Raw genomic sequence first — 25269 nt, forward strand, 5'->3', positions numbered from 1 at the left:
AAGGGAAATTATTTCAGTAATTTCTTCATCATCAGGGAAAAATTATAGTATCATTCCTCAGGAAGTTAATATTTATTCATAAAGTAGGTCAAGTTCCTTATCAGGAAACACTGGAGTGCTCACATTCAGAACAAGCCAAGCAAGACCAGTATTCTTCTGGAGGAATATAATGCTGCCTGACACTTAATGAGAACTAACCATATACTGCCTGCTTAAATGTGCTTACGCCTAAAAACTTTTAGTTAAGTGCAAGATTACACACCAACAACGCACTGTTTGTAGGCAATATTTTAGATTTTTTTAAATAATTATAAAAAATAAACATCAAACAAATGAAAAACACATTGTTACTTATTAGGGTCAGTAAAAAGCAAGGAAGGAGTCTGAAAGACACTATTTGCAAGCATGAGACCCAGGCTAGCAGATTCTGAATGTTCACCTATAACTGGAAAGTGATTACTGACGTTTTTAATGGTTGTAAATCAAGTAGTCTTAACTGCTGAGCAATATTTAAGTGAATACTGCTATATATTTGAGCAATTTTTAGGAATTTTACAGAAAATAAAACACCTGGCAATCTAATTTATCTAAACACATATATGTACCAATAGCTACTTGGCCATAAGCCAAGGCCTCCTACACATGAATCCTAAACTATGTGGTGTCATTTTTTTTAAGTTATGATCCATTGCAACAAGTAACTATTAAGAAATGTTAACGGATTATAAAGATATCTGTGCAAGTTCACAACCCTTGGTTTGGGAGAGAGGATGATAGGTAGTGGCAACAGGGGCTACAGTCTAGTAAGGAGCAGGACAGGCTTGCAGGGGATAGCAACAGTTTCCATAGTACCAGTGATTCTTAACCCGAGTGCCACAACATACCGCTCAATACCAGCACTATTAAATGTACAAGCACATACATGACTCATAAAATAAACCCAGAAATCTCACATAAGTACCTATAGTTTCTGAACATGCTACTGTTGTCTGAGTTCTTTACACAGAAGAATTGCTCTATTATTTTTCCATAGCTAAGAGCTATCACTTTCAAGAGGTGCCTTGAGTTGGAGGAGGTTGCAATAACACTGTGTAAACAAAGCTCCACTCCACCCGTCAAAGAGCTCTGCTTCTCAGCTGCCATTCAGGGCAGCCACATACTTATGCATAGTTCTCAATGCTCCCTCAAAGATAACACCTTGTACACGCTCTAAACCTCATGTTTTGCCTAAAGGCAAACAATCGAAATGAAAAGATGGAAATTTCAGAGGAAAAAAATAGTTTGTCATAATCTATACAATAAATAAATAGGTTTAAGTAACACCTAAGCAAAAAGCTAAAGTCTGTGGCACATATATGGGTACTTAATTACATCTGATATAGTGCCCTGGCTGTAGCAAAAGAAATCCAAACTTGAACACACATAAGCAGCAGTTTAGTACCAAATCAATAACACAATGCAAGTCAAAAAAGGGAGCCTCTCATTTCTTCTCTCAACTTAATTGTGTTTTTTTTCTGACAAAGTCTTATATGTAAGCTTGAAAATACCGTTTCCAACTGTAGGGATCCTAGATGCAACAGAAAAGATGTGACCCAGTTGAACACATAAAAGAAAAAAGGTTTATGCCTCCTAAAAATATTAATGTAGTGGGAGCCACTGAAAGTGAAAAATTGATTTCTAATTACTTGAGAGTTTTGTTTCTTTTGCAAATATTAAAGAACCATAGATACCACAATTCTGATTTGGCTAAAACTGAATAGAACTTCCTAATGCAAGTATTAGCAATATATATCATATTTCACGATGTATAAGTCGATTTTTGAAGCCCAATTTTTAACTCTTAAAAATGTTAAAGTTCTTTAAACAGTGCTTTCCCCTTCAAGCAGCGCTGGGCTTGGTGCTCAGCTGACGCACCCCCATCTCCTGTGAGCGGCGCAGCAGCATGTGTCTACCCCCCCCGGTGCCCGGCGCGCAGTGAAGTCGCACAGGGGCTGGTATAAGTTGACCCCATATTTCTGATCAAAAAAGTCCTAGGTAGACTTATACACTGAATCTACAAAATTCCTGACTTTCTGGATCAGAAAAATGGGGTCAACTTGTACACCATGTCAACCTATACACCGTGAAATATGGTACTACAGCAACACTGCTGAACTTAGCAAACACCAGCTTGCCCATTAACACACAACAAGTTCATTGCTTTACACCCTTCCTCATCTCTCTCTCAGGTATAAGACCCCCCCAGTACTGCTTCCTGTAGTCACCTCTTGGTTGTGTTTAGCAAAAGGTTTTTTTTTCTGACTCTAAGAGTTAGATGATACTCACTGCAAGCAGACGAAAAATAAGGCAGACACAATAAAGTGGAAATGAGATACGGTCAAGCCATGAAAGTAAGATGGGTGAACCAATGGGTCCAAAGACAGAATGGCAAACATATGGAAAAAAAGTTTTCAAGTAAGCTGAGGGAATGTCTATAAAGACTGCTAAATAACTTTACTGCCCTGTCGTGAGTGAATCTAAGCAAGGCTGTGGTGCATGAAATCACATAGCTGCAGTAAATCCTGAGACAAGATGGGAACTACATAGCAATGTTAGCCAAATTCCAAATGAGTATAATGTATATAGCACCAAAAGTCTGTGCTGATGTTTGTACAGAAAGAAAACAAAGTATCTGTACCACAAGGCTTACAATCTAAAATCACTGATAACTAAGTTCCACTGAGGTAAAACTACAAAGTGAAGATATGCAAAGAAGGAGAACTCGTTGGACTCAATGACTACCTAGAGGCAGGATACAGACAAAAGACAGATGCCACTTGGGGATCCAACTGTGCAGGAACAAAATGCCACTAATAATGGATTAAGGCACCCTGATTAGCACCTGTCTCCTCTTGCTTCACAGCAACTTAACTGTGTAAGTATAACCACAACTCACACAATGCTCAAAAAGAAAAGCAGTTACTACGTGCTACAAATAAACTCCCTCAAAATTGAGTTATATTCCTGACCCACACTAATGCTATTGCTCCAATTATTCCTGCCTCCTCAGCTCAGTGTCTGAACCAGCATGTGGCTTTTATTACTGATGGTCATGACAAAATCTTTCAGCCTCACTACCTCACAGTTTGTCCTATTAAAGAGAAAAATGCAGGAGTAGGTGGCAAGAAACTTACTGAAGTTAAGGAAAACAAAGATTGATAACAGACACAGAAAAATAAGGCAAAATAGAGAGCAGAACAATTTAGGAACTGGTAGATGGCAGGAAAAGGAGAGTTACAGTAATCCAACACAACACCCTGCATAGACACACACATAGAGACAGTAGCATAACTAAGGTGACCAGGGCAGCAGTGGAGATAAGAGCTGTCCCTGCTGTCAGCTGGCCGTGCCGCCACCACTGGCAGCCCGGAGCCACTCTGTACCACTGCTGCCTTGTTATACCTCTTCATATACCTGCTGTATCTTCTTTTCACACAGAAGCTCAACAACTTGTAGAGGAGGTAATGTGCCTATATAACTCAAACTTGTGCCCCATGGTAAAGAAGAGATAAAAGCTCCAATGAAATTTCTTTCCTTTAACAAAACAAAATAATCCAATTATATCCAAAGCAAGCAAAAAAAAAACAAAGGGGGGGGGGGGAGGGATGCATTTTGAAGCAGCATAGTTACTTCAGATAGGTAAGTGCTTTCTTCTTCTAGTATTGCATCTGGGACTCTACTCTGACTAATAAAGGAGGATCTTCACTTGAACAATGATTGTTGTTCCTTAAGGCAGCCTTATATATCTCAAAGACAGGCAACTAAGCCAGCCTTAGGGCTGTTTGGACTCAATTTCTGTTATATTCATCGCAAGAGAATATGTACTGTCTGATCTACTTAGATAAAATATGGGTAAAAGTTGACTAACTTTCAATATAATACTTGCTTGCTGCAATAAAAATTATCTAGCTAACTTCTAAAATAACTGCTTCTTAAAATGAACCAAACTAAGTGTCCTGTTTGCAGCAAAATAATAGGGGAGCACCAATAAAGATTTCTGGGCCCATACCAATGGCCAATGATTAATGAGCCATGTCAGCCAATACCAATCTGATTGCCAATATACAGCATGGCAGATTGGAGAGCAGTACCTAGGTGGTAAGTCTGTTGAGGGGGGGAGGGGGGAAGGAGGGAAAGGGGGGCCGATCAAGTCCCCTGTGGTGGGGGAGAGAGTAGGGCTGGGCATGGGACACAGCTGTGAGTGGCTCGTCCAGGGGGTGGCTCACGCTGCTGAATGCACAACTGGATGAGTCATGGGGGGCACGTACTCCCCAGACCCGTGTGCGGGGGGCTGCCGCTGCAGGCCAGTGGCAGCGCCAGGTTCTTCCCGGCAGTGGGGTGGGCTTGGGCTGCACTCAGGGTGGCAGTGCTGGGAAGGGGGGCTACTACACTGTAGCGCCCCTACCACCCTCTCTGTGTGTAGCCCCAGCCCAGCCCCCATACCAGGAAGAGCCCAGTGCCGCCCCCGGCCCATAGCATGCAGCAGTAGAAGCAGCTCTCCCCTCCCTGCCCCCCAGATGAGCTGGTCCTGGTCCCATCCAGCACCCAACCCCAGCCCCACTCACTCCCTCACCACAGGGGCTTCAATTGCTCCTCCTTCCCTTGCCATGCCCCTTCTCCCCACCCCCAACAGACTTATCAGCCGGATGCTGCTCTCCAAGCTGCCCGGCTGGCCATGTGCCTGCTGCAGCTGAGCATGCATGTAGCATTTATCGGTGACATTATTGGACACGTTAACCCAAAAAAAGCCGATTGCCGATAACGTCAACTTGCCTTTTTATTGGTGCACCTCTACAAAATAATGCAGTTTTCCTGGCGATAAACAGTGCTTGAACAAAAAAAACTGGTAAATTTATGATTGGCTGAGAAAGAAATCAGAGACCAACACTGGTAAAACAGCTATTGGTACCCGAATCTTAGCCTCTCAAAGCTGATGTAGGCTTCAAAAGAAAACAATAAAACAAAGTCTGACAGTATGTCAAATATTGAAGAGTAACACAGTCAAAGACCAAAATAGAAGCAGATCCAAAATAAAATGATCCTCTCCTCCCTCCTGTTCCACTCCCCCATCCCCAACAATTTATTTATTTATTTATTTTAATACTCTGGGTGCTATAGAATGAAAAAATACAACTGAGTTCTGTGCCAGCATACAAAAAGGCAAAATCACAATCAGTTGTTATGGCACTAAGAGTCCAGTTACTCTAAGAAGCACAGTTCAGAAAACAGGAAAGTAAACACCACAGATAAATACCTACATGGAAAACAACTTTATACTGCAGAGATTTCTAGCAATTGTTTCCAGCTTTTCACCAGATACTTTTCTGTACTTCAACAGAGTATTTACAGTCTAATTTGGTCAACCAGCTGGCATCTATATTAGTGGACCCAGGGACCTTGGACTGGGATATATAATTTGGCCTGTCTCCCAGCACTAGTAAACTATTACATAAGGAGAGGAGCCTGAGCAATTTGTTAGAGTTCCAGAAGGTTAAAAAACCACAATGATCATGAAAGGAAAAATCTCCTTTCTTTATACCTTCGAAAATCTTTCATCCTATATAAAGTTTCCCACTATACTTGTAATGACATCAACAGAGTCCACACTAAAGGAATAACATGAAAGATAAATCAGGCAAAAGAGTCTGAGAAACTAACTGGTACAGAAACAGTTTTGAACATAGTCTGAAATACGATTTGTGGAAGATCTGGACTCTTGATCGCCACTAACTGTGACCTGGTGAAAGCAGATCTTTTGATCTTAAGTTCTAGTCTCAATACCAGAACCTCTGACAAGAGGCCACGAGGCAGGCAGTGTTGACAGATAGCAAAACAAACTGCACCTAAAGTACAGCATTTAGAGGAAACTTTTAGGGCTGTGGAAAATCTGCCACAAACCAATAATATTTTGAATGAGCAGAAAGCTCCACAATTTGGAAAGCAAATCCATCAATCAAGAACTGAAAACCATTTCTGTGGGCACGAGAAAGAAAGTATGAAAGTTATCTCACACACTAATGCTATGTGTAAAAGCAACTACGATTCATCACCGGATGCAATGCTCAGATCTCTCTTTCAAGTAACAGAAAATAAAGTGCCGAATCAAAATGGCAACAGTACTATTTAGTGAATGAGATAGGACAGAAAGAGTGCCAAGATGCTCCAAAAATTACCTTGAAAGATTCTTCAGGACCCTGGGAGTTAACGCCACTTGTCACCCCACGTTACTCACTGCTGAAATCAGGGCCTTCAGCTGCCCATGGTCACAAAGGCTGGCAACAGGAGAAAGCGAGGTGGGGTAGTAGTCAAGCAGCAGCATTAGCTTCCTTGGCTCCAGAGTCACGCTGAAACTATAGCTTCAGCAGCCACAAGGATCAATGTTGCTGCTGGCACTTACTCTCACATATCCAGCCTGCAGGAAGCTCTGCAGTCTACAGTCAGTCCAAGAGGCCAAATGAGTCTGAAACCCTTGCTTTAGGATGTATGTTATGTTGCTTGATTTTATATTTTTGTTTGTTTTTTATAAAGTTGAACTACTTAAATCTTATGAAACTTTAATATCTCTACTCATGTATCATCATCACAGTTTGAAGACTGACCCTGGACTACCATCCCCATCAGCACCATAAGCTCTATGTTAACTGACTACAGGAGACCGCTATTAATATGGGGGACAGGATGAAGAACATAGCCCAGCACAGCCTTCTCATGACCCCCAGTCCCAGGTAACAAGGGAGTTCCTGCTGCATATGGTGTCCTGAAAGTGGTGCCATTCCCAACCAAAGAACTGTGGTACCCTGGCATGCCTTGAAATGCTTTCAACAGTGCCATGGGGTGCCCCACAGTGTTACCACTGTTTCATGTCCAAACATGATTCACAAAATAAACCCAAAGATTTCAAATAGGAATTAGTATGTTTAAAACATTCTGACCAGCTGTGGTCTTTCAGAGTTTTTTGCAACAGCAAAGTCACTTTATTATTTTCTGTGGGAAAAATAAAACAAGAAGTGAAAACTAAGAGCTGGCATTTTCCAAAGGGTGCCTTAAGCCTAAAGAGGAATACCTCAAGTCTAAAAGGTTACGAATCACTGGCACATGCAATAGCAGGAAAGGGGAGAAGATGGGCTGCTATGCACCAGGTCAAAACTGAGAAAAAACAGTTTCTCCCCTCCCCTTGCTAACAAGAAGGCTCCAGACTGCCCCATCCTTTCTGGGAGGGTTTAGGAAGAGCTGTTCTCAAACTATGTCCCCAGGATAAGCAGATCACTGGGGCCTAGACACCAAGATCAGCTCCCTCCCCAACCTCTCCACAACTGTGCCAACAGCTTCCAGGTGTTCCTATTACAATGCATGAAACTATTGCTTTGGCAAAATATCAGCTCTCCCTTGGAATATCTGCATGTTTAGCTCTTACTTGGCAGTCTGCCAAAAAGTGCTGATGAATGCAATTGATAAGTAGTAAACTGCAATATTTTGTAGCGTCTATCTCAGCAAAATCTTAACAGAATTTCATGGGCCAAAGAAAAGACTCTGCTGGGGAAACAGATGAAAGCTGGTGTGACTTCATAAGACCTTTCCAATGAAAAATGAAAGGAGTTTAAGAGACACCTGAGTAAATCTCTTAGTATGCAAGAGAAGGGGAAAAAAAAAAAAATCAGGTGAAGACCACACAGCAATGAATAAAGGAAAGGCAAATGGGCAAAAGGACAAGGACAAAGAAAGTGTTTATGCTGATGAGGAACAGTCAAGTTCTTGACTGAGTACATGACAAGACTGTGCCTAATCCAGCTATGGTACACAGTACAATCAGTAGGAAACAATAAAATATTTGCAAAGAAATATCAGAAACCTAGGAACTTAAATTACTAGTGGAAGATATGAAGATGGACACAAGTGGACTCAGCTGAAATTGGATAAACAAAGACAGTTCATTAGGGAGAAAAATGCTACCAGAAATTATAACATTATTGGAGGCTAGCTTCTGAGCTACAAACTACAAAACAAATGCTATTAACAATAGCAGGGCTTGGATAGTCCTGAATGTGACAGCTAACCAAGGCTAACAAGAAGCAATACTATTTTAGGTGTTGTTTGGTAAGTAGCAAAGTGACTAGTCACAAAATATGATGTTCAATAAAATGATCCAAGACAAAGATCAAGTGAAAATGGTAGAAAATATTACATTGGTATACAAAGGTCATGGGAAACTAACCTAAGAGTCTTCTTTGATACCTGATTTTCTAGTGAAAGGAAATGTTGATGTTCCTTAACCAGACTTCAATAAAGCCTTTTGTTACACAGATAGATAAGAAACTATTAGTTAAGACAGAGAAAGTAGGGATTAGTAGAGAAACTGGCTCAAAGAGAGATGCCAATGGGTAGTGAAGGCTCTGGGAAGTGTTGAAGTATCAGGCTGGATAATAGTAACATTCCTCTAGGACCAGTCCAGGCAACAACCTTGTTTAATATTTTCATTAATGATCTTGACACAAATAACAGGAGTGTGCTCAGGAACTCATCAGTTGGAAATAACTAACCGAAAAGGACCGGGGTATGCTACTCAATCAATGGATAACAGTGAGTCACCAATATGATGTAACCATGAAAAAGTTAAATACAACCTATCCCTGTTCATTATGTGAAGTTTTTCCAGTAGAGCCAGGAAAGTGTTAGTAGTACAATAAATATGACAAGTAGCATCTCCCTCATCTGGAAAATTACGTGCAATTCTGTCCTATAAGAAGAGGAGACAGGAAGACTTGGCTATTTTAGCTTAACAAAACAAAGATAGGGAGGGAATATGACAGCTGTCTAGAAACAGACTAGAAAGGGCAGACAGCAGGGAAAGAAAATAACTATTTAAGCTAAAAGACAATACTGACACAAAAATAAATGAGATAAACTATGAATAAATTTAAGACTGAAAAGTTTCCTAGCTACCATATTTCTTCACATATACGAAACCCCTGAATACAACATCCACCCTGTTTTTCGAAGGCTCCAAGAAGGAAAAAAAAAAAGAAAATCTCATCTTGGGGTATGGGTAAGTTCCCGAGGTCTGGGGTCTTTGGGTCTGTGGCTGAATGCTGGGTCTGACCCCCTGCGCCAGCCCAAACTAGTGCAGAGTGGATGGGGCTGCATGGCACACTAGGATTGGGATTGTACAGCAGGGCTAAATCCAGTGTGCCAGGGCTGGGACCACAAAGCGGGTTCAGATGCAGATTGGCCCACGTGCTGGCCTGATCCGGCACACAGTGCTAAGTCAGCTGGCTGGGAGGCTCCCCAGGGGTCTAGAGATGTGTCAACAGGGGAGCAGTGGAAGCACTGATTGCCATGCACAGCAATTAACATAGCCACCTCTCCCCTGTTGCTGAATGTCTGGACCCCTGCATTTCTCTCATATGTTTGGCACCAGTATTTCCCCAGCTGGTTTAAGGGAAAGATATGTATGTTTTATGCATGAAAATATAGTATTAGAGCAATCAGGTTTATTGCTCCTAACAAAAATATTGGAAAGCTGCTCTAGAACCTAACTGGTTTTAAAACGGAGCCCGTTAAGTTTATCAAAGAGATGATATAATATGCCTAAACTATCGGGAGCTGCAATTCATGACCCAAGAGGTTGCTGTCAGTCCTGCTTCTATGCTCACTAGCCTGGAACTTGTACTCTATGTTGAATGCCTATGTCCTACTGTAGGAGTGCTCAACCCCTGGCCCATGGGCCAGACCCAGCCCACAGCACCATAGCATTCAACCCATGAGGCTCTCCACAGGTCCAGAAATTTGGCACTGCTCTCCTGCTGCCAAATTTCCATACACTTGCAGGGCTCTGATCCCAGCATGAAGGGTTGAGCAGGGGCAATGCCAAGCCCCAGGACCCAGTCCCAGTGTGGGGAGCCAGGATGGACTGGTGCAAGGTCCCCATGGCCCAATCCCAGTGTGAGGGGGTGGTGCCGAGCCCCCAGAGTCCCATTCTGCTGGGCAGGAGCCAGAGGAGGTGGTACCAGGTCCCAAGACAACGTGGGACTCATTCCAGCCCAGGGACCAACCCTATGCCATTCATCTGGCCCACAGGGCAAAAAGGTTGAGCACCACTGTCCTACTGCAAACAGAAGTAGAGCGAGAGCTTCTCAGAGAAGAAAGGTTTCAATATTCCTTTTTTATTAGAAAATGTTGAACAATGTAAGTTACCACCTGGTCCTCCTGCAACAATCATTTACAACTAAACTCAAACGTAATTCACACTGGCAGTGTTTTTCAAATAAGGAGTCTTGCTTAATTTTACTTGGGTAATGTTACTACATCAGGACTGGGAACTGGTGTTTCAAACTAAGTCCTAGTTCCAAATTCAAGTTTGGCAAACATTTTGCCAAGTATTAGTTGCCAAACTCAATAGATAATAATGATGAGCGATGCCTCTGATACAACACTCTGTATCTCTCTACTACTGTATAACTTTTTAAAAATAAGCAAAAAGAAAATCTTAAACTGCAGTGCTGGAATTCATTACCTTTAGTTAAAAAAAAAAAAAAAAAAAAAAGTAAGATTTTTCCTACCATTTCCAAAGTGAAGGAAATATAAACTTCTGATGCTTGGTCTAGTAGATGCCCATGGTGCCACTGTAATGCTATCAGTCACCATTGCTGAGAACCATGATGCAATTTAGATGACTTTAACTAGTTTATGCCATCACATTAGCAAGACTGGATACCTGTCAAGAAAAAGACAACAGAGTCACTAAAATATCTGAATAATCTTAAGTTTATTTATATGGCTAGTAAGAATTTCAGAAATAAAGTATTTATTTATGTAGCACTGGGAAAGTGAAAGTTTCTCAGACAAGTACTAACCAGTTTTATGAGCATCATAGAAAACAGCAAACATCATATGAACTAATCAAGAATGTAAAGCGTCAAAACCAAAAAGATATATGTGCTCAAGTAAGACATTTAAAAAATATTAAAATGTTTATTTGGCTTAGTTATTAGGTAACCAAGTACATCTGATTCAATAACTAATGAACAATAAAAATGACTTAGAACTATACTAAAGATTTGAGAGAGGGTTTGTAGGGTTCACAGTACAGATTTCCTGTCCAAAGAGGTTTAAAACACAAGGAGAGGCGGAGGAAAGTACAAGATAGCTGACTGAAAGATATGATAGATATAACTATGAAATACAAAGGCTGTTATTTCACCTATTGAATTCTCAATTAACCAGCCAACCAACAGGTCATTAATTCTTAAGAAATAAAACAAAAATTGCTTTCATCATTATTGCAATTGTGGATCTCCAATTTAGGATTTTAATTTGTACTGATATTTTAGTTAAACTGTTGGAACTGCAATATATTGCAGAGAAGCCTTGAAATTAATGAGCATAGACCCTTCCTTGGCCAAAACGTTGGACACCAACAAACGACAATATTAAAAAAGACAAGTCAGGTTGCAGAAATATCTGTATGTCCCCATTTATTTTACTTCCATTTAGCTATCCCACACCTTCATAAGAACTCAATCAACCAACCACATTTTAGGAGCATGACAAGTATAGCAGCCTTTCCTTGTAGCAATTCTCCAAGGAGAGCTGTTTAAACTTCTCAGATGATGCTGTGTTGGTCTTTTAATGCTGCTTTTCATCAAGATCCTCATTCCTACTTGTACATACTATTCATTAGTGCCCCACTACATATCGTAACAAACAGCACTATGGAAACCAACCCAGCTGCAGAATTGCAGGCTCAATACTGAGATTATGAAGTGGTCTCTGAGGCAGTGGTCCTTTAAGTGGTTTTTACTTCTTCACAAAAAACAAACTGGCATAAAAGAGAGGAAAAAATAACTCTACTCCACCCCCACCACCCCTCACCTCCAATGACAGTTGAGCATCCAAGCAGTTCTCATTAACTGTTAACTGTCTGCCCCACTTCCCCTTGTTCGTGCTTCCTTGGAAAGAGGTAGGTGACGGAGAGGGAAGGACTGTTAAGCAGTGTGGGATACTGGGAAACCAAGAGATCCCCTTGTTCTGTTACAGTGCATCGTACTACAACAGAACAATGTACTACAGTGAAGTTCCCGCTTCTTCCACGAACATTTCTGTAGCAACAGGGAACATATACATCTGTCCATTCAACTTCTATCATGCTACAAAGGCATTCCTTAGTGTCTGTGCCCTTTTTTAAAACTTGGAAAAAACCCCAGAAAACCTGGCCACAACTTCAAGTGTGCCAAATTCAACACAATTTGCTGGAAAAAAAAAATCAATATTATTTTTACCTCTGGGCCCAGGGCCGTCCCTAGAAGGGGGCAAATCAGGAAGTCTGTCCTGGGCACTGCAGAGCTGGGCGGAGCGGCCGTGGTGACCCTGCACCGCTGCTGCTGGCTTTGCTTCCAGCTGCTTGCTACCCCGCACCCTCCCCCCACCACTGAACTGCTGCTGCCAGGAGCTTCTTTGGGTCCAGGGCGCATGAGATCCGAGGGGGGGCAGGGGCCCCGGGCCCCGCACCCTGCTTCAGTTGGCTCTGTCTGGGCCTTTATTGTATTTGGGTTATATATGAAACCAAATTGTCACAGGAAATTTTGAAATAATCTTTAATATTTTGAGCCTGTTAGTGATCTCATCCTGATTACAGTCAAGAATGCCTCCCCTGACACCAGGAGTTGCACATTGGTAACATAAGAAAATGTAAGAGCAGAATTAGATTTATATCAAGTGATAAGGGAAAGGCAAGTGACATAAATAGCGTAATTTTTTTATTACTCAATGAAACGATCTTTTCTACGAATAAACAAATCAAATTATATTTAAGTTATTTAGTAAGGGTCTTAAACTTAACTAGCTAACCAGCACGAAACTGTGCAGCAACATTAACTGATAACAAAGGCAAAGAAGTGGCAGGTGACAGAAGGGTTAACACAGTGTTAGGAGGGAGCAGGACAAGTTGTCATGCAGAGCATCTAAAGCACATCAGAGCAAGATCCGCTGCAGTGAAAGGAGGACACCGTGAAGAGCTCCTACATAGGAGCTCTTCACGGTGTCCTCCTTTCACAGGCAAAATACGGGGCCTGCAGGCCACCGGGGCCATTCTATCCAACCCACAGGGCCCCTACAAAGTTTAGAAAACTAATATTTATCTGCTCCTGGCTGCCTATCAAAGATGACAGGAGCTGGGGCAGTAGGACCCAGGGGAAGCCAGCAGGACTCAGGAGCAAGGCCGTCCCTGCCCCACCTCCCCTAGGCCACCCCCAACCAGAAGCCTCCGCCACCTGTGGCACGTGGTGTCCATGCAATGAGGGAGGGGGAGAGAGAGCGAGACAGAGAGCAAGGAGAGAGAGAGTGTGCTCATAGGCAAGTCCTACATGCACACCCCATCATACACCTGCACCCACAACCCCCTGCACACTGCTATACATGCAGACCGCCACACCCACACCCCCTCACATACCCTAGCCACCCTCCCCCACACATAGGCCCCCACAAACCCCATACCCACTGATACCTCATATATCCACACATACCCACATGATCCCTCACCCCACCCACACCCCCTACAGCCCCAAAAAGCCACACACCCCCACAACCTCCCCACAAACCTATACCCCCCCAAAAATATATGAGAGTAAGACTTCATTTTAAGCTACCGCGCAATCACCTCTACGTACATTACACAAACACATGTAAATCTGGACAAAACTATTGTTTAAAATCAAATTAATGACGTTGTAGATAATCAATTTTTAGAATATAATTTAGTATTTTTCTGGTTCTGAGACGACAAAATCCCTTACTGAAAGGAATATTTCCAGGGGCAAGGGGAGGGACTTCTGGTGGCGAAGGCTAAGGGGGTGGGGCTTCTAGTCGCAAGATGGCCACCAGAGGACAGGGCACCTGTCAAGGGGTGGGGCTATCCATGTGGCACTCGACAGCTTGCCAAAACTAGGTAAGCAGCCCTCCACTCGAAATAATTGCCCACCCCTGCTACAGGCTTTAGAATGAAAGCATCTGTGTTTGATCTCAACTTTTTTCCAACTCTTTCATAGTTTCATAGTTGGTAGGGTGGAAAGGGACCTGAGGAGATCATCTAGTCCAGCCCCCTGCCGTGGCAGGAAAGAGTACTGGGGTCAAATGACCCCGGCCAGATGTTCCTTCAGCCTCATTTTAAAGACCCCCAGGGTAGGAGCCAGCACCACTTCCCTTGGAAGTTGGTTCCAGGTCCTAGCTGCCCTGACAGTGAAATAGCGCCTCCTAATGTCTAGCCTGAAACTACCCTCCGCTAGCTTGTGTCCGTTGTTTCTTGTAACTCCCGAGATTGCTCGAGGGAACAGGGACTCTCCCAATGCCTGCTGGTCCCCCTTGGCTAGACTGTAGACTGCCACTAGATCCCCTCTCAGCCTTCTCTTTTGGAGGCTGAACAGGTTCAGGTCCCTCAGCCTCTCCTCGTAGGGCCTGCCCTGCTGACCCCTGATCATGCGGGTGGCCCTCCTTTGGAACCTCTCCATATTGGACACATCCCTCCTGAAGTGCGGCGCCCAGAACTGGAGGCAGTACTCCAGCTGCGGCCTGACCAGTGTCGCATAGAGGGAGAGGATCACCTCCTTGGACCTGCTTGAGATGCATCTGTGGATGCACAACAAGGTATGATTGGCCTTCCTGACCATGTCCCCACTTTGTTGGCCCATGTTCATTGTGGCATCAATGATGACTCCAAGATCCTTTTCTGTCTCAACACTGGCAAGAACTAAGTGTCTACTAAGTGAGTTCCCCAGCCTGTAGGTGTGACTCTTTGGTTGGTCTAATAAAAGGTATCACACCTACCCAAAGAACCTTGCCTGCCTATGTCCTTAGACCAAGATGGCTACAACCAACAATCCCTCTTTGCTCTCAGAAGCTTCGTCTGCTTTTCCTGATCTGGTATGATCCTCATTCCCCTAATCCAGTGGGGTTCCCAACCTTTTTTATACCAGTGACCAGCAGGAGCGAGATGGGGGTCACAGAGCCAGCTGCCTCCCTCCCAGGGCTGCCCCACCACCCACCTTTAACCCCAGAAGCCAATGACCTGGGTGGACAGATGGGGGACCAAGCGGGGGGCTTGTGCCGTGACTCGGCAGCCAACCCTGCACAGCCCGGTACCATAATCCGGCAGCCAACCCCCTGCAACCCGGGAACCTCTGCCCTAATCAATTATCGTCCCCATCCCTAAAAATCTATGAATGTCACATGAACAAGCTATTTGCATGCATTTAAGAGGCACAGAAATGTATATAGTATCTTTCCAAAAAAAGAAATCCAAGATGCAGACATACTGGTTAAATGTGCTGTACACTGGGCTGTGCAACTGATAAGAACATCCCATCTTCAAAACAAATTGTTAGCTTTTTGGGGAGAATGGGGGGAAAGGAGGAGGGAGGATGAGGAGGGTTAGCCTCTTCATACAAAATGCTCTGCTATTTTATTTCATCCTGAATCAGGAAAAATCAAACAAAATTTGATACGTTTTTCATGAAAATAAAATTCCAAAAAAGCTTTAGTGTTAAAAACTCTGAAATGAACAGAAGGCCATTTGCAGCTGGGCCTGTGACCAGCAATGGAGCTGAGAACCACTTTACTCTCTGCAGTAAGTGAGCGAGGCAGCAGATGCAAGCCAAGTCTAGATGTTATGAGAAAAGAGCAGGTGACTGCATCTTGAGAATGTCTCCCTGCCAATTCTAGGAAGAAAAAGGAGTGATGACTACTGAAGCCATTGCCACGATTCTGAGCCAGGAAAAGCAACTTCATAAGCTAGAGCAGTGGTTCTCAACCTTTTTTGTACCAGGACCCATTTGTAAACATTGATGACCAGTTCCAACCCAGTGCCCCTCACTCCTGACCCACTGCCCCTCCAGGCCATAGGCCCCCAGGGTGTGGGGAACGGGGTGGGTGTGTGGGGTAGGGGAACGCCTTGCAGGCTGGAACTCTGCCAGCCTGCAAGGGAAAACCCACAGTTTCCCACACTTTTCTCCTTTAAAGGAGAATCCATTTTAAAAGTTTGTTCACAACCCTTTCATATATTCTTGCAACCCACTTTTGGGTTGTGACCCACGGGTTGAGAAACGCTGGGCTAGAGGACAGAGAAGGAAAAGAGGGTCACTGTTCTCAACTATCATTTTTTCCTCAGTCTTACTTGCATCTTTCTTGCTACCTGGGGTCTGAGATCTGTAACTAGGCAGCTGCATACTCGTTCAAAGCTACCTCACTTGCATGTGAGCCCATCAAAACAAAACCACCTGTGCTATGAAATTCCAGCAGGAATTTCAACTCTGGTAGGATCTTTCAAACCAGAAATATCAAAAAGATAGCACAAATATGAAAATCAGTCCACTAGTCATCTAGGTGGAGAGTCAGGAGAGGCCAAAAAAAACTTATCCTTTTGAAAAAAGAGTTACGTTAGAGAAATGTTATTCACTCAGGGGAAAAAAAAAAACCTGCATCATTTCTACAACTTTGTTGACCAGGTTACAGTTACAGAACAGATAATCTAAAATCTTCCCAGTACTTGCTCCTCAGTATCCCAACAATCGATTCATAAAATACACTTCCCACATCTACACTGAGACTCATATACTGAAATGACAGCCACAAAAAAAAAAGAGAGAAATTACAAATAAATCTAGATGCAGTATTTGTTCTGTGAACAGGGCACACACAATGGTAAGCAAATCAAATATACTACAAGCTCTTTTGCTGTGCTCCTTATATTTGTGGAAAGAGAGAAATTACTAGGATTATACTCACTCCCCAACCCCAAGAGGACTTAATGTATGGAAACCCCCACCCCAGCAGTATCCTCCCTTTCCACACCCGTGCCAGCTATAGCCTCACAATCTTCCAATGGGCTTCTGCTTGTATCTGTTGCCACTTGGTAAAGGGACGCAGAATGATTCATTCTGCCTCTCAACGCTGCCTGTTGAGAGACATAGTTTCATAGATACTACAGCACTTCCAGGTGGACAAGATGGGCAATAGCCAGCAGAGATAATGTTAGCCATCCTTTACTCAGGTGCCACTAAGAACAGTAGCCTGAGGCAGTGTGAACCAGTATTGTACCTTGAAAATATTCCTCCACCAGCAGCATACTCCTGCTTGGGATAGAAAGAAGTCACGTGAGCCATTGCAAAACCCTTCAGTCTGAATATCAACGCCTTCTGCTGTACCCTTGGTCATTCATGTGCTGTCACTGCCAGCATTAGAAAGCAGCACTATTTCAATGCATGATGATCAGTTGTTCTCCCTGCAGCTGGCATACTGTTGCCTTCTTATTCTCTATTGCAGAGAAGTCCATGGAAGATTAAAATCCAGGCTCTAAGTATATTGTCATCCATTAGTGCCCTTTCTTCCTGCTGCTCTGGAGATAGTGAAGAGCCTAAATAAAAGCAACGTCATATGATGCAGGTTTAGGTAGAGACATTCTGTTACCCTCTTATTTGTCACCTCTTGTTCCCCGAGAAGTGAACTGCAGCTCAATGCAATACTTGACATGTCTGCTTCAAAAGTGAATTCTGCTAGTTCCCTACCTTCGCTGCAAGCTGTACATGCAGCAGGGCTTCTCTGCTTAGACCAAACCTGGAGTTTCTTTTTTGTACTTTAACTATTCAGTGGGAGAAGGCTGTTTGTGAACAGCTGAAATTTTCAGTGTTTACTTGCACAGATCTCAAGACTGCAGCTGGGGAAAAATGGGCATGTAGCAGGTAATCTGAAAGCAGCATGAAAACCCCCCATCAAAGAGACTTTTGTTTTTCAGGGGACTCAGACAATTGCTACTCTAAAGTCCAAGTTCATTTTGTAAAATAGTTGTACAGGGCACATGGGTTAGTTTCGTATAGGTAAGGTAAAATAAATTAAACTATTACTACTTCACAGGGCCAAAGAGCCAACATATATTGCAATGTTCCAAAACCTGTAACATGCTAGGCTAGAGGAAACCTCTTAGAAGTTGCTGAAGCATTTCCCTCACTCTGCTTTAAGACTCAGTGGGTGCGTCTACACAAGACACTTAAATGTGCAGTAGACTAATTCTACTGCACATTAGCATCACTAAAAAGGTGTGCGCCAGGACTACTGTGCTGTAGCACCGGTTGCTTTACATTGAGTTCATGTACTAAATTTAATGCGCAGTAACTATAGAGCATTAATGCATGTGTAGACACGCCCAGTACCATGCAATCAAAAATAATGTTCAGTCCTGCAGAGACGAAAGTAACTACACTAATCATACAAAATCATAGAAAGACCACACAAAACAACTTGTGACATACTAAAGGGAAACTAAAAAAGAAATATCAAAGATCCACATGAAATAAGATACCCATTTTAAATCTGAATGCAATGAAATGTCAATTATCTGGAAAGTCAATTAACCAGAAGGTTTTGTATTAACTAAAAACCAAAAAGTTGTATCTACCAGTGTAATAAAAGTTCTGTGTCCAGTAACGTGTTTGGACATACCCCTAACCTTCTCTTTAACTCATGCAGTGACAGTTAGTCAAAAACCTCAATGAAGTGTTGAAAATTATACTATACTGTACAGCAGATATATGGTTGAAAAGTGATAAACTATCTGGAAAAACTGATCACCTAGAATGATGATAACATTTATTATTTCACACAATCAACATTACAGTGAAATACAAAAGTTTGTTTTTTTTTTAATTTTATCAAAATAGACATTTTGCAATTTTTTTGATTCACCAATAATGAATCTTCGGTAGGAAAAAAAGTTACCAAGGTTTATATCAGTATTGTCTGAAACAACAGAAAGAAAATGACAAACAGATTTGTTACTATCATCAGTACACCGAAAGTTGAAATAAAAAAAATTATAGTTCACTGACTCGCCATACCTCTACTAACTTTTTACATCTGCACAGAATTACCTGCTATATAATACTGCAGCTGGTACCCATTCATTCTAGTAAATGGTTTTCAAATACTTCCATTTAATATGAAGACACCTATTTAACAGAAACCCTAAACCTATTTTTCTCATGTCTGATATGTAAATAACGATGAAAGGGAAACAAACTGAGGAGGCAACATTTACTCTTTCAGCCAGGCAATAAAAGCACTGATTACATAATTTCAAAAAAAACCAAAACAAAACAAAACTTCCATGAAATCATATCAGCAGATTTCACAGAGTTTCTTACAAAGAATTGTTTTATGGATAACACACATGATCACCTTATATTTGCAGCTAGATCTAGTTAGTTCCCAAGATCTTTTTTTATGATGGCACTGTTTTACACTTGATTTAACCATTCTGAGCTAAAGTCATGTTTTTGTAACAAAACCTACCAAAGAGAAAAATAAAACATAAATTGAAGTATGCAACATGGGAGGAAACAGAACTGAAGATAATGAAGACTAGTAATGAAGCAAAACCAAGTTCTCCTTAATATTGATTAGATTGACTGAGGGTAGATTTTTTTTTATTGGGGTCTATTTACTGCCATTAATTCAAAACCTATCAACAAAGCAAGTTGGAAGAAGTAAGGCTTCTGAACTATGAAAGGAGTCTTTTTTGCAAACAATAAATCCAAAGCAGTAAAATGCACAAAAACGTACATTTTGTAACAACTTTGTCTGTTGCCCATAAACTTTTAACATATTTTGTATTTCAAGAAACAGGATTCCCCCCTTACCATATACCTAGTATTTCTACTTTATTTTAATGAATTGCCAAGGAAGTCTGTGAATCACTGCAAATTGAAAGAAAAAAACAGAAAAGTTTAAAATATCAGTCCCTTGCTATTAAGCAAACACTGAAGAATAATTACAAAAATATGAGTAAGCAAAGTTAATTTATGTTTCACATAAAAGGCTTCAGATCTGTGAGACAGCTGATTAAAACTTCACAGTCTAAAAATCAAACACAGAACATGAAGAAAGACTAATGAACAAAGCAGAGGGAGGATTATCACAGTGTAAAGCACATGTAGTTTGACATTTTTAGAATGAGTAGAAGAAGGTAGTACTAAACTGATTTTTTTGAGCAGAGCTGGTCAGGAATTTTTATTCAAAAGTCCCTTCAAATTTGCAGCAGAAAACTTCAATGTTATTAAAACTGTAATTTTGTATTGTGACATGTCCAAATGATGCCTGTTTGGAAAACAAAGTAAAACCAACAGGCCCTTTTGAGTAAGCAGCCAGCAGCAACATGAACAATTTTATTGTGGTCTTCCCAAGATAGGTGATTTTCTTCTCAATCCTACAAAGTGTCAAAGCTGTTACTTTTTATCCCAGATTGGGATTCCCCCCCCCCCCAGAAAAAAAATTGTCTTCCTAAGAACAGAAATGCTGTTTTCTGGTCACCTCTAATTTTGAGGAGAGAGAGCACAGGTGAGTCGGCTTAGCATGCAAGAAGTAATGATGTGCTCTATGTGCTTAGATCTGTATGTAGGTGCTTTCCTTAACTGATACCTAAGAGAACATTATGAAAATGGTATAGTGATTAAAGAGGAAGGTGGTAAACAAAGGGAGCAACAAGGTCTGAAGCAAGGGTTGACAACCCCTGGCGCACGCATATGCCAAAGCACAGCATGCAAAGCCATTTTGCTTGGCATACCACAGCCAGCCCAGGTTCTGGGCAGGCTCCTGGTGCTGACCACAGAGCCCAGGCTACTCACGGCAAGCAGACAGGAGGTTGCAAGCAGCTACACCAGGGTCTGTGGAACCCCAGCCAGGCTCAATGCCAGTAGCGGGTGCATGCGCACCTCAGGGCAGACAGCGGGGAAAGCGCCAGGGCTGCATTACCACAACAAGGATCAGGCCCCTGCTGGCTCCCCCACCATCCGCACTGGTATACCAACATCTTACAAGTAAAGGTTGAAGGGGGTTTTTTTGGCACACTGCCCAAAAATGTGACTCACCCCTGAAGAATTGCATTCTGAAGACTGCACAGACCACTGAAGATCGGATGTCAACACTGACAAGGGGTACAAGGGTATTTATTTTTTTTTGTGATATCTTTTATTGGACTAACTGTATGGGTGGGGGAGATGTTTGACAAGCTTTTCAGCAAAGTGCTGCTTCTCAGGTTGATTTCTTGGACTCTCATGGCTCAAACAACACTCCAGTCCTATTGCAATAGAGATAAGGGAATGTAAAGCTAGAGGCAACAGACATTGATTACGTGAATAAATACTTGTTTCCATTCTGCATGAATTCAATTCCAGAAACTAGCATATGGGTTGTTCCTTAAACCCGGAGTAATTCTGAATCATTATCTTTTTTAAAATACTGGTAAGCTCAACAAAAATAAAAATCAATTCTGTTTCTATATTTCTTCACCTCGAACACTTGTCTTTTTGAATTTCATCTGAAAACCTCTTTCATGCCTAATGATTACCTTGTATTTTTCTATATTCAAAGACTTTCAAGGATTTCCTTTACAGAGCACATGAATAACGTTTAAATTATTTTCAGTGTTTGTATAAAGCGCACCTGGATATCTTACTGGCAATGTTCTTGCAGTTGCATATAGAAGAGAAACTTGTAGGAAGAGTGAAAAAGTAAACAATATTAGTTATTGTAACTGATCAATAAAAACAATAAGAACATGCATTACATGGTTTTAGCTACTCCACATATAATGGCAGACAAAGTATATGGGACTCTGTCTCCTGTTCCATTTTCTAACCTTTTGCTCCAGTCCTCCTTGACTTTGCCAGCCTAACCACCTCAATCAAGTCTCCATCAGCAATATTCTTTGCCTTCACTTGCTATTTTTATCCCAACACCTCTAGTCTTTGATGACCTACTAAATCTCCAATCTCTGTTGAGCAATGTGTTTTACAACCAAGTATTTATTTATTTTATCCCTTTTGCTGCTAGAATGCCTCCAAATCAAACTTTATGCTATCTTTTTCATACAACCATATAATCATGTTTCAACCTAATTGTTATTTGACCAGTTGCTCAGATACTAGGGAACAAACTCCATATTAATGGCTGCAGCATAGCATAATTGAGGTTCTAAGATTTTGTATAATTTGGCTACTTTGGAATAACTTGAATATCATTATTGCTAATTCAATGTCCAATTATTTTACTTATATTGTCAATTATCATTCTTCTGATTTTATTTCTTAAAACAATTTTATTTTAAAAATTTTATTATGAATTGCAACAAATTAATCAGTAACACTCTGCACTTGTTTTATCACTAAATTTAACAATACCCAGAGATCACTTAACAAACAGTGAAACAAAGGTACCTTTGGGATACACACAGCAGCTGTTAATTGCTGTGCAGTATTGTGGTACATTATTAAAGATATGAAGTCAACTGTATACACCAGAAGCCACAGGAAATATTTATATAAGCAGCATATAATCACCCATGCAAGGATGCCTAAAACGGTGTTTCTCAACCTGTGGGTCGTGATCCAAAAGTGGGTCACAAGAATATATAAAAGGGTTGCAAACAAACTTTAAAAATGGATCAACAAATTTTAAACCTCATCTAAAAGATGGAACCCTGCAACAAAACAGAAGGTAGCATCTACTCCATCTCCAGTCTCATGTTAGGGTTTTGGTTCATCACTGAACCAGAGAAAACAGTTCCATTTAATCACACTCCCTAAAAATCCATATGTTTCAGCATTCTCATGTACCAATGATGTTCCATCTCCAGCCCATGGCCATGTCACACACAGGGCTCTTGATATATCTGGATATTTGGCAGCCAGGGACTGGTGGCAGCATTACTTGCCATGGCTTCCAGAGTTGCAGGAATGAACACTTCCACTGCCCTCCCAGCACCTACTTTCCAGACATGTGGGGAGCTCTGTGAGCCAGATGACATAGCCCCATGCACCGAACCCAGGCTGGATCCACTCATCTGGCCTGCAGGGCCAAAAGATTAACCACCACCGTAATATAAAAATGTTGTCCCTGCCCAATAGAGCTTAGAGCCTCCAAGAAATGAGTTTACTGAGTTAGTCTCAGAGTCCGCTGATTTCCTTCTAGATTCAATAGATATAAATATAAACCAAGTCTTTACAAAATGAAAAAATTGAAAAGATCGTATTCAAAATAGATCGTTTGACTTAAATACTTATGTCAACGATAATGATTCACGTTACATATCCATATAATTATTATAAATATTGTGAGGCTCCACGTCAAGAGTTATTCTGAGATTTTAGCCATCTGCAACATAATAAGATTTTATTACATCTGGTCCAAACTCCATGCTGATTTACTACTACTCAGATTGTACCGCATATGTTTATTTAGGTTAGTTCACATGGAAGTCCACAGAAAAGGCTAAAGATGAGAAAAATTTAAACCAAGTGCTTAGAAGGTTAAGCTGTAAAAGAGAGGTAAACTGAAAAGTCTCTTTGATAAGCCATTAGAATTATTCTGACAACATACTAGTAAGATTGTAAGAAACTATTCTACATTGGCAAAGAAAAGAAATAGGTGATCTAATCACTTAATTGAGAAATCTACTGATCCAGGCAGATCAGTCCAAATGTTACTTGGAAAGTTGTACGTTGTATATACTACTTGTGAACGCATAATATAGAAAAAAGGAGCAATCATATTGAACACATGCCTTATGGAAGATCAGCTAACAAACAAAAAGTAATATTATTTTCTTTATAATTCTATACCTGTTAAAAATTCAAACATGGGTTGTTTGATAGTGACAAATTAGAAATTCAGCTTTTTATCCATCACCCTATAATGAATTTAATATTGCACTTCTACTACCTGACCTACATTCACTGTCTTTGCACCGTCACCCCTAAACTTTACAAAAATAAAGGAAAATGTCAAAAAAAAGTTAAATAGTAGCAAGGAATATCAGTAATGCAAATCAGAATTTTATTAGAGTCTGCTAAATTATTTTTATATGACACTATACACTTTTACCCATAATTCTTTCATAAAAATCTGTTTTCTTCTCAAGTTACTCAGTTTGGTGTTATTTATTATACATACATATATACATACACACACACACACACACACACACACACACACACACACACACACACACACACACACACATATGCATACACACATTTACATATACACACACACAAATTAAGTCTGTATGAAAGGAACCCTGCTTTGCCAGACATGATGGGGATTATCAGTATTTCCTGCTGCAGACTTTAAAAGTTATGTAAAGCTGTAAATTCATTTATATAAGTTAAATAGGAATGCTTACATCTTTCACATTCCCTTCCCATCTCACGATGTGGCTCCTTGACACCCATTCCACAACCCTAAAGATTCTTTCCCCTTTTTAATCTATTTAAATTTGGTGTTTTGCTTCTCTCATATAACTTCTCTCAGATTCTTGCCTCTTCATATTATTCTGCCACTGAAGTCAGTAATAGTCATTAGCAGCACTGGTTGTGCCACTTACTAAAAGTTTCCTGACACTGCCCATTATTAGACTTTGTCTACACAGGAATATTTACCAGCACAGCTGTACGGGAATACTTACATATGCATAGTTAACAAAGCCATGCCAGCACAATTCATTACCCTTGAGGATACTCTTATTCTACGATAAGAGTGCTTTCTGATTTAGCCTCTTCTGCTTTCAAAGTGACAGCAGCTTAAAAAGTAATGTATTACACACTGCTTCCACCCCCCGCACTTATGTGGAGTTAAATCCTCTGAGTTATACCAGCATAGCCATGTCAAAATAATTAGAGTTATAATTACACCATTAAATTTCTCCCTGTAGATAAACTTCAAGACCCTGTTTTCAACTGCTTACAACTTCATCAAACTTTAACCATTGGGGTTCAAGTTTCATGTTAAGCATCTGCCTCAGGGTGATTTTTTTTTTCCTTTTTTTTTTTTTTTTTTAGCTAAAATTTCTTGCAGAAATTTGGGATTGTTACAAGAGCAGGCTAAGAAAAATACACTTTGCCATTTTAAAAGAATACTGGTAAGTTTCTTTTCTTCCCCTATGCTTTGGAACAGAGACTTGAAAACTGGGACAAAGTGGACTTTGTCTCAAAGATATGCCTTCTGTTCTCCCTGTGAAAGCCCACTGAATAGTACCAAATTATAAACCTTCGACAAATCTCAGTTCACACATGCTTTGAGTGTAGCTGCTGTAAAAATCTTTGCACACTGAGAATGTTCCACTCATCCAGGTTCCGTCCAACCTCCACAGAAAGAACACGGGGCAAAGCCAGACTTACCTTGCACTAGGTTCTGGTC

At 41.1% G+C, this 25269-nt stretch overlaps 1 protein-coding gene across 5 annotated transcripts in view; it reads right to left on the reverse strand.

The window, feature by feature from the left end:
• The window catches only part of ZZZ3 (zinc finger ZZ-type containing 3), a 114399-nt gene that overhangs the window by 52535 nt on the left and 36595 nt on the right, over nt 1-25269 (reverse strand). For 4 of the 5 annotated variants that reach the window (XM_059727966.1, XM_059727965.1, XM_059727963.1 and 1 more), the window contains exon 2: nt 10596-10750. The exons of the other annotated variant lie outside the window; for it this stretch is intronic. The gene's annotated coding sequence lies outside the window, so the exon portion shown is untranslated. The remainder of the gene's footprint in view (nt 1-10595; nt 10751-25269) is intronic. 5 annotated transcript variants of the gene reach the window in all.

This window comes from Alligator mississippiensis, chromosome 5, assembly GCF_030867095.1.
Source record: "Alligator mississippiensis isolate rAllMis1 chromosome 5, rAllMis1, whole genome shotgun sequence".
Classification (NCBI taxonomy): domain Eukaryota; kingdom Metazoa; phylum Chordata; order Crocodylia; family Alligatoridae; genus Alligator; species Alligator mississippiensis.